Source organism: Cucurbita moschata, unplaced genomic scaffold, assembly GCF_002738365.1.
Source record: "Cucurbita moschata cultivar Rifu unplaced genomic scaffold, Cmos_1.0 Cmo_Scf00010, whole genome shotgun sequence".
NCBI lineage: Eukaryota > Viridiplantae > Streptophyta > Magnoliopsida > Cucurbitales > Cucurbitaceae > Cucurbita > Cucurbita moschata.
In genome coordinates, this window is record NW_019268526.1 from 503,450 (window position 1) to 517,530 (window position 14,081).

Below are 14,081 nucleotides of genomic sequence, written 5' to 3' on the forward strand. Positions count from 1 at the left end.
ACCGGTTCGTGAGGCAAAAGGAGTTTGAACTACAAAAGGTTAGTACTTAAACTCATTAAGTTTTAATACTTATGAACATGCTAGTGATTTACAATAATTGATGTTCTAAAAGTGCCTAAGATCCAAATTGCTTCCGCATGTGTTATATTAACACCATCACAACTAAGTTCAAATTGCGTCTAAAACTGCTAAAAGAAGGAATTGGCAGTGGCTTTGTCATGATATCGCGAGCTGATCTTTGGAAGATATGAGTCGCACATCAAGTTGACGAGTCGATACTCATTCACGAACGAAGTGATAATCAACCTCAACATGCTTCGTCCGTTGATGAAAGATTGGATTGGCGGATTGATAGGTGGCACCAATGTTGTCACACCACAGACTAGGCGCTTGCGCTTGCGAGATCCCGAGCTCCAGCAAGAGGACTTGGATCTAGATTAATTAAACAGTGAAATCAGCAACCACCTTATATTCGGCCTCCGTACTAGAACGAGAAACTGTCGATTATTTCCTTGATTTTCAGGAGATAAGACTGCCACCAAAGAAGATCGCATAGCCTCCAGTGCTTCGACGATCATCAGGATTCTCGGCCCAATCAGCATCCGAAAAGGCACTCAGCAAATCAGTGCTGGACTTTGTAAGACACAAGCCCATATCAATAGTGTCATGTAGATAACGGAGAATTCGTTTGACTGTCGCCCAATGTATAAAAGTCGGGGAGGACATGAACTGACACACTCTATTGACACAGAAGGATATATCAGGACATGTTAGAGACAAATATTGGAGAGCACCAACGACACTCTGATAGCGAGTAGTATCCCCAAGCGAGAGCTTTTCACCTCCATCCAATAACAACTTCTCACTATGAAGCATAGGTGTGGGCACACCTTTGGAGGTGAGCATATTGGTTATGGACAATAAATCTTGAATGTATTTATGTTGTGTCAGAACAAGTCCATTGGAAGTATGGCGGACCTCAATCCCAAGAAAATAACTCAAAATGCCAAGATCCTTGACGGAAAAATCATCCCGAAGCTGTGTAGAGGTGAGCATATTGGTTTTGGAAAATAAATCTTGAATGTATTTATGTTGTGTCAGAACAAGTCCATTGGAAGTATGGCGAACCTCAATCCCAAGAAAATAACTCAAAATGCCAAGATCCTTGACGGCAAAATCATCCCGAAGCTGTGTAAAAAGTTTCTCAGTAGCCATAGACGATGAGCTGATGATAATAAGGTCATCAACAAAGATGAGGATATACATTTGAATGTCGGTCTTGTTAAAAATGAAAAGAGAGACATCAGCCTTTGAAGGTGTAAAATCCAGCTGTAATAATTTGGAGCTAAGGCGAGAAAACTAGGCACTCGGAGCTTGTTTGAGGCCTTAAAGCGACTTATCCAGCTTGTAGAGATAACCAGGATGTTGAGAATCAACAAATCCAGGGGGCTGCTTCATATAAACATCTTCATTAAGAAAGCCATGAAGAAAAGCATTTTGAATAACAATCTGCCGAATAGCCCAACCACGAGAAATAGCAAGAGATAATAAGAGGCGAATGGTAGTGAGCTTAACAACTGGACTAAAGGTATGAAGAAAAGCATTTTGAATATCAATCTGCCGAATAGCCCAACCACGAGAAATAGCAAGAGATAATAAGAGGCGAATGGTAGTGAGCTTAACAAGTGGACTAAAGGTATCATCATAATCAACGCCATACTGCTGTTTAAACCCTTTAGCAACCAGGTGTGCTTTGTAGTTATCAATAGAGCCATCTGGCTTTTGCTTGAGTTTGAAAACTCATTTGCAATCAATAACGTTAAGACCAGCACAAGGAGGAACTAAGTGTCATGTCTTATTTTTCAAGAAGTGCCTGAAATTCATCATCCATTACCTGACGCCAGAGGGGATGCTTCATACCAGTAACATTTGAAGAGGTTCAGAGGTGGAAGACCGAACTACAGAATATGTTACTGTTTCATCTGTACACACCTTGGGTTTCTTGATATTGTGCTTCAATCGAGTACCATACGGATGAGTCGCAGGTGCAGGATCCACAATTGAGAGGACAGCTGTACCAGCTGTTGCGAGGGGGGCAATAGGTGCTACAGCAGTCGGTTGACCAACGGCTGAGGATCCGATTGGGCAATGTGCAATATCATCTGCTGGCTGAGGATTCGAGGCCCCAATCATTGGCAAAACATCCAACGCCAATTCGCGCGGCAGCGACAATTTCGAAGCTTATGTGGGCACAAGATTTTATGCATCCAAAGAGTTAGTAGGCACAAATATATGCATATGATCATTATCCAAATTAGTACTGTTGCTACCCAAATGCAAGGTGCACAAATCAGGGGGATTGTGCGTCAGCTGCAAGGTTGGGGAAGAATTGGGTGGGGCTCTCTTGAACAGAAAAACATTCTCATCAAATATAACGTCTCTAGAAATATAGACACAACCAGAATCGGTGTCAAGACACTTATACCCTTTATGTCTATAGCCTAGAAAGACACATTCCTTGGATCGAAAATAGAGCTTTTGTTTATAGGCGAAGATAAGACCAACAAGCACACCAAAAAACTTTTAATAAGAAGTAATTTGGTAGGGTATGAAAAAGACGTTCTAAGGGGCATTTGTTATCGATGACACGAGTAGGATGACGATTGATGACATATGTGGCTTGTAAGAAACGCGTCATCCCAAAATTTAATAGGTACATCAGCATGAGCTAGAAGGACTAGGCCAGTTTCAACAATATGATGGTGCTTGCGTTCAGCAACCCCACTTTGTTGATGCGTCTGCAGGAACGAAACACGGTGAGCAATTCCACGGGAACGAAAGAATGTGTTATGAATTTGCTGATATTCCTCACCCCAATCAGACTAGACACACTTGATTTTAGTATCTAGGAGGCGCTCAACATGAGCTTGGAACTTCAAAAGTATACGAGGAGCTTCTGTACCATCATGCATCAAATAGACCCATGAAAGTTTATTAAAATCATCAATGAAGCTAATATAATATTTAAAACCCCCAACAAATAGAGGTGCGGGCCCCAAACATCCGAAAAAATCAGTTCTAAAGATGATGAAGACCTATGAGAAGAACTAGTATATGGTAACTGATGACTTTTTGCTGACTGACTAGCACAAGAAATGTTATTGAGACGCAAAATTGACTTTACTACTTGAGATGAAGGATGTCCAAGACGTGCATGCCATTGGGCGTGAGTAGTAGATCTACTCACTAAAGCATGCTTGAGATTATTGACATCAGATGGCTTAATAGGATAGAGACTAGACTCACACCTCCCATCTAGAAGACTTTTCCTCGACCGTCGATCCTTAATAGAAAAATGCCAAGGATGGCATTGAAAAAATACGTCATTATCACGATAAAATTTATGAATGAAAAGAAGATGTTTGAAAATTTCAGGCACATGCAAAATATTACGCAATGCAAGAGGACGAGCAACAGTATTAATTAAAGAATGGCCAGTATGCAAAATTCGCAAACCTGCTCCATTGCCGACTTGAACGTGTTCACCTCCATGACAGCGTTCACGCACAGCGAGACTATCCAGGTCACTAGTGATATGATGAGTGGTGCCTGTGTCGCTGTACCAATTTGGATCAATCTTGTAAGAGGAAGTAGCCGCCAGTGCCGCAGAAGGAGGTTCATCTTGATAGGACTCATCCATCCTATACCAGCAACGAACAACAGTATGCCCCACTTTGCTACAGATCTGGCAGGAAGGATGAGCAGAACGGTCACGACGATCACCAGCAGGACGAGAGGGCGCACCACCTTGAGAACCGCCACGACCATGATCCCTACGCCCACGGTTCTTCTGCTGACCACCACGACCAGCATAATTGGCAGAAGATCCAGGATTTAACTGAAGTTCAGCTTGATGTTGTAGTTGGTGAGCTTCAAACGCCATTAGATGTGCAAACACATCATCAAATGTGAGGGCTTCACTCTTGGTAGTCATCGAGGTGACAAAGGGATCATAGTCAGGGCCAAGACCAGCGAGAAGATACGAGATCACATCATCATCCTGCAAGGTTGAGCCAGCGGCGGCCTGCTCGGTGGCCAGTCCTTTGATCTTGCAAAAATAATTTGCAGCAAACAGATCGCATTTCTTGGACGTGGCAAGCTCGACACAGATCTGAACAGTGCGAGCATGAGTTGACGATGAAAACATCCGCTGCAGGGTATCCCACGCCTCCTTGGACGTAGTAGTGGCAACCACATCGTGAAAAATCTCCTCAGACATGGAGGAGAGAAGGCTGCTAAGAACCTGTTGATTTTGATCATACCACTGATTATAGGCCGGATTAGAGACCAGGTCAGCACCAGCAGCGGTTGAGGAAGGGACCAGCTTGGCAGATGTGGCAATGGTGCCATCCAGGTGGCATAAGCTTCGTACTCCGTAGGTAGGGGAGGAGGTGGGTGCACCATATGATGAAGTTGTTTTTGGTGAGACGGATTGTGACAGCGTGGTGAAGAGGGATTGGGTCAAAGGTCAACGCCATGGTAGTTGAGATCGTGTTGGAGATGGTGGATGGGGAGGAGGAAGAAGATATGGTAGACATTGTTAATGAATAAACCTTGGCTTTGATACCATATTAAGTTGAATGGAACTGTGACCTATATGGTCACGACCTCATGTATTTATAGATGTATAATGGGACTACATAACAAACTATGAAATCATAGATTTGGTAGCAAACAAGAAAATCATAGATTTGGTAACAAACCAAAAAATCATAAATTCTCCTTGATTCATGGTAACAAACAAGTAAATCAGTACTATGTACAGATATGATCTATTCTACGTTTAACAAGTACGAAGGTAGATTAACTCATAGAAGCGAAGGAAAGGTCAAGCAAGGGGTCACAGTAGACGAAAATCTGAGGTATAACGTTGGGAAATGACTATAGGAAGAGAGACAAAGGAATTCAGAAATTCGCGAGGAGTCGGGTGAAGAAGATGAAGTTCACTGGACTAGGATCCAAGTCGGGCTCAACCCACAGACCCCAGTCCAATCATCTCATGTGACTTAGCAGACCATCTGTGCAACCCATGTATTTCGGCCCATGACTAGTGCGAAGCCCAGTAACCATAAATTCAAGCCCCGAAGCCCTTTTGTAACCGCAACCCTTAGCATCATCACCTCGGCCCAACAACAGTACACTAAGTAGAAGCCCACTTGACGTCGGCCCAAGTAACAAGTACGGTTCAAACTAACGCGTATCGAAAGCACAGCCCGAACGCTCACATGCGACTCGCATACTCGAAGGAACAACTCGAACTATGCACCTTGACATGATTCATGACCCACGCACACGTCTTCTCCCCATAGTGATATGTGTTGCAAATGCAGGCATCGACTCATTCGGCTCATCGCATCTCGACTCGGCTCAATGCAGCTTCTCAGCTTAAAACTTGGCTATCCGACTCAAGTTATGTTTTTGGTAGTTATTCCTATAGTTTTGACCCTCTCGGAGTTGAATTTGACCTTAATTAACAAAATTGAGGTAAGTATAGGGTATTATTTCTAAGTTCAAGTTGATTTAGGCTACAATTGTGAGTTATTAACGTAAATAAGATGAACGTTCAAATAGAAAACAACTCCTGACTATACAAAGAGCAACTTTGAGGAAGCAGAATCCAAACGTACTCAAGTGTAGGGGGAACGCCAGCTAAGGCCAACCAAGTAAGTGGCCTAACTAACGGCATGGTTAGAATTTGATGTTGTGTGTTGACACGTGCCCCGTGGTTCTACACGTGTCATATATTTGATATGTGTGAATTTTTTATGAAACAATGTGACTATGATTTGATATGTATATGTTATGGTATGATAACTCTTATGGTATGATGTGTTTGATGATATGTTTTGAGATAGAATACGAAAAGGATTCGATAAACATAATGTAACGATATGACTAAGATATGTTCATGAAATGATATGGTTAGGTTATGTATAGAAAACAATATGATTATGATAGGTTGATAAAATGATGTGGTTAGAATATGTTCATGCAGCGATATGGTTAGGATATGTTCATGAAACAATATGAGTAGGATACGTTCATGAAACGATATGGCTAGGATACGTTTGGGAAACGATATAACTAAGATATGTTCATGAAACGATATAACAAGTTTAAGATGCATATGGAACGATATAATCATGAAGTGTTTACGAAATGATATGAGAATGATATGATAATATTATGGTACGATTTGTTTGACGAATTGATATGCTTGTGATATGATATGTTAAGACATGATATGTTGAATGTACGCTCGGGATATGCTATGTGACTGTTATGATATATGATATCATATGTGCATGATTGATGTTACGTCTGAAAACATGAAAACATTATGATATGGCATGTATAACATGAATGATATGATATGATTGACATGCAAAGTGATGAGCTAGCATGAAATACAACCCCGGCATACGCATGAAAGATATGATAAACGATATGAGAAATCATATAACAAAATGATATGATATGAAGGAATATGCTATTGGGATTGTGTTAGATGATAATGAAAATGGAAAATTGTTGGGACCTTATACATTATTGTGTGCTCAGGCATACGCTACGAAGTAGGAGAACGATCATTATGTTTATCAACAGCTACCAGAAAGGGGTCTAGGAGGTGTGCAAACCAACTGGTGGGTTCATACTCGCACATGTGGACCTTGTGTAGATTCAAATTGCCTATTAGGATAGTCGTCGTAGGAAAATAGACTGTTATGATTGATACTATTCATGAAATTTTATGTGTTTGCATTTAACCCAATAGTGGGATCACTTATGGAGTATTTCTAAAAATACTCAATCCACGTGCTACTTCTATTTCTGGTAAAGGCAAGACACTGCTGTACAGTTAACGACGATATTACAACTCAAGACCATAACACATGCATAGGGTAGATGCATTTATGTTCTTAGACTTAGGCTAGATTAAGATGTTTTTAATTTAAATGTTTATTTATTTATATTTAATTTTTCATTGTGACGTTTTAAAGATGTTTGCAAACACGTAAGTCCATAACAGTGTTTTAAGATCAAGATTATGTTTTATGAATAAGTTTAAATGCTAATTTTTGCCTAGAAATGATTACCTTATAATGATGGTAGTGACTTTAGGTAAGTAGAAATTTAGAGTCGTTACACCTACTAAGTTGACGAAATGATGAGATATTTGGGAGCTGCGTTGTCATAGAGGAACGAGGCATCAATTAGTTTGTATTTTTGTATGTCTGACATTTATATTAATTTCTATCTCACTCTTGTTCCTCGTTTGTAACTAACTTGATCAATACCTATTTTGCATGTTTATAATTCACCCAAAATTCTTTCATGTTTTTGTATTTGTATTTTTTATTTTTATTTGCTTTTGTCTTATCTTTTAGCTAGGATTCTGCTATCCTAAAAAAACTAGTGGTGATGAAATTTTATGTTGTTTTGTTTTAAATTCAACCACTCTAAACAATGTCGAGTTCCCTCCATCAAAATGTGAAAAAGGTAGATAGATTCTTTTTCTTATTTTTTTTGGTTGGTGTTTTATTTCGTAAGTCTCAATAATGTCTGCTTCTATAGATGAAAATATGAAGAACTTTTTTTCTTACTAAAATTTTAATTTTAAATTTCTTTTTTTTTTCTTCAATTTGAATAAGGTACATAGATTTTTTTTTTTCTCCCCTAATTTTATGTTTCTTTTGTTTTTATTTCGTGTACCTCCGTGGATGAAAATATGAAGAACGTACATAGATTTTTTTTTCTTGCTTTATATTTATTTTGTTTTGATTCCAGAACTCTCAACAATGTCCACTTTCATGGAACCATTTATTTTTTAAAAAATCCATTTTGATTATTTGGTAATATTTATCCTATAATAAATAAATCAAATAGTAAATAAATGAAGAAAAACCAATGACACATCATTTTCAAAATTAATGGACCGATGCATTAGGACATGACGGCGCAGCTCCCAAATTCTCCCCTACATGGATTGGCAGTAAATGATCTAAAAAGAAGTATAAAATGGAATAACTATAAAAATACTCAATAAATTTCTTACTGGTAAGTTTTTATCTCATTCGATCTTAGGAAGTTACCACGAAATTTTTCTAGGCTCTAGAAAGTTGGAGTTTAATCCTACCGTTATCTAAATTGTTGTCGAGACATCAAAATTTCGAGCGATTGTTTTACTTTTCACAAATCTATTATAGGTCGGGAGGTAATTCCGCACAGATCAACTCAATGATTTATCTTAGCTTGGAGTTAATTCAATTTCATAATCGCATATTTAGTAAGTTAAATTTGCCTTGGTAGTGAACAACTAGTATCTTAGATTGAGGTGTGCTCTTGTCCTATCTCATAGGACAATATGATGTCTCTTTTTAGACATTGTTGTGGAAAGTTAACAATGGAGTAAATGTATAGGGGACTGACCACCCATGTCGGTCAGTTACTAAATCTATCTTTATGGTCTATCAACCTCCTCTTAGAATGGTTTTACAGTTTAAAAGGTTGAGGATATTTAGCCGGAAAAGTTTAAGGATTTCAAGTTTTTTTTCACGGTTCTTTTCTGATATGTGAGATTCCTGTAGAGTTAGTTTTTGAAAATTGGCTATGTATTTTTAGAAAGAATTTCACACATCTTTCATAAAGGAACTTGGAGGTGAATCATGTTGAAAGAGAGAGCTTTGGTTGGAAGCATTTATTTATTTATATAGTTAATAGAATAAGATGAAAATAATTTGGTTGGAAAGCCGGCAGAAAACTTTAAACTTTGATAAAAGAACCGAGTGAATCGAGTTACAAAGAAAAACATACAAAAATTACGAGAATGCCCTAGGATGAGAATTTAAGATGCATGTTGATTTTAATGCTTTCTATTTTACTAGAAAGAATGATAAGATATTGTGATATGTGTTCAGGGTGATTGATGGACGTTATCTCCCGTTGAGCTAACATGAATGATTAGGTTATGTATTGTGTGCTTTAGCTAATCAATATGATTATCTTCCTTACAAAGCATGCAGGAATGAACAAACTTAAAATTAGGACACTAGAGCTAGTGCAGTTTTCACATTAACTCAAGTCAATTCATTTCTAGTAGATCAAGCACCTTAGGTTCATGAGCGACAATCAGAGGTCAAGACTTGAGTTCTCTCCAAAGTTGGAATAGCCCCAATGAGCTCATCTCAATCGTCTTTCAAAATGTACGATGAGGACTAAACCGCTTAAACACCAATAAGAACCTTATCAACTTCCACATCGAGGAAGAATCAAAAAGTTTAATAGTCCTAGTAACAGTATGAACGGTGTCACTAAAGTCTCTACCTCCTATCTCCTCTAGTGCATCCTTAACACTAGTAAAACCTTCCTCTAATGCATCCTTAACATGACTCGACTATGATGAGGCTAGATGTGATTACGTCGACTACATGACAAAGTCAAATACGATGAATGGTAAACTGTTAGCATCAAACTCGAAAGAAAATGAAGCTATACAAAAACTTTTCTCGGGCTCCGAGCCACTGATTTCTATGAGATGAGCCAAGCCAAACTTGATTTTTATAGCCGACGACAAGAGATTACTTCTTTTTTTTTTTTTTTCAAATTCAAATTTGTGGTTGTTTCATTTGTGATCACTTCTTGTCATGTGAACTTTGGTATAGGTTTTGTCCTTTCCACTTTTAGCTTCTTCATGTCTTTTTAAATACTGCATTTTTCATCCAAACACCCACAATTATATTCTCACCATACCTCTCTCTTCAAATATCGTCTCTCTAATAGCAACGATGTCAACTATTGACTTTACCTTCAAAGTACAAAGATGTGAACCATAATTGATTGTTTTAGCAAACTCTACGTCTCACGAATTTAAGCAGCTTTCTGATCTCGATGATCAAGAAAGCTTAAGATTTCAAATTCCAATAATAAATTTCTATGCACGTAATCCAAGTTTAGAGGGAAAGACCTAATAAAGGTAATGAAGGAAGCAATTGCTATCCTCTCGCAGGGAGACTAAGAAAAGGGTTAGGGAAAAAGTTATTTGTAGAATGTACAGGGGAAGGAATTTTGTTAATTGAAGCAGATGCAGATGTGATCTTGGAACAATTTGCCGAAGCTCTTCAATTTCCATTTTCATCTTCATGGTTGGAGAATGTTATATACGATGTTCCAAACTCTGATGCGATCGTTAATTCTCCATTATTGCTCATTTAGGTACGTATATCATATTTCTTTTATCGTTTTTTAATTTAAAGTTGTTTTTTCTTACACATTTATACAATTGAGATTCAAATTTATACATCTATACTTAATAATCGAGTTGACTTTTTGTTTCTATATTGGTCTTGTAGGTGACACGACTCAAGTGTGGTGGTTTCATTTTTGCTATCCGTTTTAATCATACAATGGTTGATGGTTTCGGCCTTGTCCAATTCATGAAGGCTACAACGGAGATAGCTCGTGGTGCTTTTGCTCCATCTATTTTTCCACTATGGCAAAGGGCTCTCTTATCTGCAAGGGACCCTCCCAAAATCACTTGTCACCATAATGAATATGATCAAGTTGCTATCAGCAAGGGCGCTCTCATTCCAATAGACAACATGACCCATCGCTTCATCTTCTTTAGTCCCCTCGAAATCACCGCCCTTCGTCGTACTTTACCCGTCCACCTTCGCCATTGTTCCTCCTTCGAGCTCATCACTGCCTATGTTTGGCGCCTTCATACCATAGCCCTTCAACTTAGTCCAGAAGAGGAAGTGCGCTTTCTTTGCATCATGAATTTCCGCTCCAAGATCAACTCTTTGCCGTTAGGGTATTATGGTAATGCTTTTGTTTTTCCTGCACAACTCACCACCGCCACAATGCTTTGTACGAATCCACTAGGATATGCGTAGAATTGATTAGGAAGGCTAAGGCTAAGATGACGAAGGAATACGTAAGGTCTGTGGTAGATCATATAGTGATCAAAAGACGATCCCATTTTACTGTAACTGGGTCATACATGGTATCAGACCTAACGAGAATTGGGTTTGATGAGTTCGACTTTGGAGGGGGAAAGGCCATTTTTGGAGAACTTACAACAGGAGGGCTTGGAATTATCCCTGGTACGGTAAGCTTTCGTATACCCTTCATGAACAAAAAAGGAGAAAAGGGAATTATGGTACCCATATGCTTGCCTGCTCATGCCATGGAAAGGTTTATGGCTGAATTTCGTGCCATTATGGATGTGGCACAAGTGGTTGATGAAGTTGAATGTGGAACCAATGGTCCATAGAACTCTGGTTCGAATTTATGCACCAAAGCTAATGGATGATATTTTTTTGGACGAACTAAGAGTTTAAACGATTAGTTTACTTATAAGTTTGTGTCTATTTATATTTTCATGTCTAATGTATCTTTCAAATGTCTAATATATGTGCATTACGTCTTTAAATTGTCAATTGTGTTTAATATAAGACATTTCCAATTAAGTGAATAAGGTTTGTATTATTATGTTACATATTTTTGGGCTTGGTTTTATAATTTTTCCCTTTTTAGTTATAAGAATGTCAATGTAGTCTATGAATATAGTTTGTCCACTTAAAATCCAATTATTATTTTTTTTTTCAGACCAAGAATCAAATATTTCTGTCTGTACTATAAAAGGAGAAACAGCAGATCTATACAGATTTATACAGCAAAGGACCATTATGTGATGCCTATTAATTAGAAGATTTTGAAATCAATACCAGTCGGTATAGTGTTTAAGGAACTCCCATTTTCCTTCCCACTCCTATACGGTACCATCGAGCTAAGTGTGATGTTAGTTAGGGTCGCTTTCTCAGTGATTAGATTGACTAATGTTCTTAGTGATCAGATGAGGTGAAAACACATAAAAGTAAAAATAAAAATAAAAGCACAAAATTAAGTAAAATTTTATGGAAGTAAAAAAGGTATGACACTAGCCAAAATCCAAAAAACAATTTCAAGCACGTGCTATTCAAGATATTTACAAATAGGAGTAGGATACAAAATGATTATAAGTGATAACCCAAAGGAAACAGAGAACTAATGCCCCAAGTCCGCAACCCTCTTTAACACTGTAGCTCTTGAGCATTCTCCATCTTGACCAGTAGTGTCAATCACGTGAAATGGAAAAGAGAAAGAGATGATTATAAAAAAATTATTCCGTAAGCAATCTTTTTGTATGCTCTCATCGCAACCTTTAACTTAGTACGTTACTATGGACTTTCTACTCGGCTCTTGGAAGGTCTTGCTGACCTAGTTTAGCTATTTGAGCTCTTAGAAAGGCCTAAAAGTTTTGTACAGTTCCTTTACATGTTCAAATCCTTGCAAGGCCTAGGGCCATTACCACGTTCACAAGGGACAACCTTCATGAATCCTCTACCCACGTAGTCTCTACGTTTCTTTTCATGATCAATTTATCCCTACATTTATAGAAGCTCTCACCTTGACAACTACTCATGTAGTCCATGGCGATTAGCTAACAGAGTCAGGTGTCGATCTTGATCCATTTTTCTAAGCAAAATTAGTCCCTAATCTCTCCCAAGACCAATTTACAGAGTTGCGACAATTTTAATCCTCTTTTAGACTGGTTCTCGTGAAAAAAATTTATGGTTCTAGAAACTAGACACCATAAGGATTCTGTCAAAGAAAATTTGAAGTAATTCAGATACTGGAAGCTCGTAAACGGAGTTTCTGAACATCGATGACAAGGTAAATAGCCATCTTGGACATTTCTTAAGAAATACCTGTAGGAATCGCTTGGATTTCTACACGACTTCAGGAAAGACACTCAACTGATCAAATTGTCGAGATTTAAGTAACATTAAAATTACCCACTAAATGAACTCCGTTGCCCATGAAATTTTAATTCTAAGCATATTATGGAATGTTACGATTATATATGAACATGGGAGGTCATTGAACAAGGTTAAGTAGTTAAACCATGCAGCAGCGTAAAATGACTATAATGCCCCTAAGGTAACTTATCTTCCTTTCCTTATTTAAATGACCTCCAAATTCTGTAAAACTTTGTAATATGTCTTATTTTATGATGATTGATGACTTGGTAAAGTTTTAAAGCTATTGGAACACGTTTAGAGATTAAACCAAGAATTAGAGGGTAAAAGGACCAAAATATCCTAGTACCTTTTAAAATGACCAAATTGTAAACACCTTTAAAATGACTTACTACCTTTTTATAGGACCTATTCCGTGGGACATAATGATATGTTCAAGGAATATGGAGAACCATGGAAAATACTACAGGTACGTAGAATGTTTGGTACCACTCAAGAATAAGGGACCAAGGTCCTCAAACTCAAAAACTCAAGAAATTCCGAAGACCTCCCACTATACAACATGTTCATGCCTCAAGTTGCATCGCTTAAAACGTAAGAAGTTTTGTATGTAGGTTTTCAGACTTTGTTGCTTGGAAAGTATGAAGCCTTGAGCATGAGTATTCAAACTATGCCACTTGGAACGTATGAAGCTTTGGGCATAGGTATTCAAACTATGCCACTTGGAATATATGAAGCCTTGGACATAAGTATTCAGACTCTATTGATGGGAACGCATGAAACCCTCGATGTAGGAATAGACTACATTGCTTGAAACGTAAGAAGCCTTAGTTATAGGTTTTCGAACTACTCTGCTTGGATTGTAAGAAGCCTTGAGCATAGGCATTCAGATTATGTCGCTTAGAACACATGAAGCCTTGGGCATAGGTTTTTAGACCATATCGCACGGAATGCATGAAGTCATGGATGCGGGTTCATTTCTCACTTGGAACGTAAGAAACCTTGAACACAGGTTGTCAAGTTCATGATTAGTACCGTAAATCCTAGGGGTCTGTCTTGAGGAATGGATTAAGAACATAGAAAATAATCAAGTACAAGACAATGTCATAGCAATCCTTACAAGTACTTAGATGAAGTGTCTTGGAGGCTCCAAAATTTCTAATATTTATCTGGTAGGTCCTAATTCAAGTTATAATAGGGTTAGTACCACAATTGGAGCGA

General features: G+C 38.1%; 1 long non-coding RNA gene, 1 other non-coding gene and 1 pseudogene across 2 annotated transcripts; 1 reads left to right on the forward strand and 2 right to left on the reverse strand.

The window, feature by feature from the left end:
* Window positions 1–3,169: 3,169 nt before the first annotated feature.
* LOC111448120 lies at window positions 3,170–3,586 on the reverse strand. Its single transcript, XR_002711363.1, has 3 exons — window positions 3,517–3,586; window positions 3,298–3,343; window positions 3,170–3,256 (listed from the first exon to the last, which is right to left on the reverse strand). It is a non-coding gene; the product is annotated as an uncharacterized LOC111448120 (long non-coding RNA).
* A 343-nt stretch (window positions 3,587–3,929) lies between these two features.
* On the reverse strand, window positions 3,930–4,069 carry LOC111449138. Its single transcript, XR_002711535.1, has one exon. It is a non-coding gene; the product is annotated as a small nucleolar RNA Z247 (small nucleolar RNA).
* A 467-nt stretch (window positions 4,070–4,536) lies between these two features.
* Window positions 4,537–11,332, forward strand: LOC111448589 (annotated as a pseudogene).
* The last annotated feature ends 2,749 nt before the right edge of the window (window positions 11,333–14,081 follow it).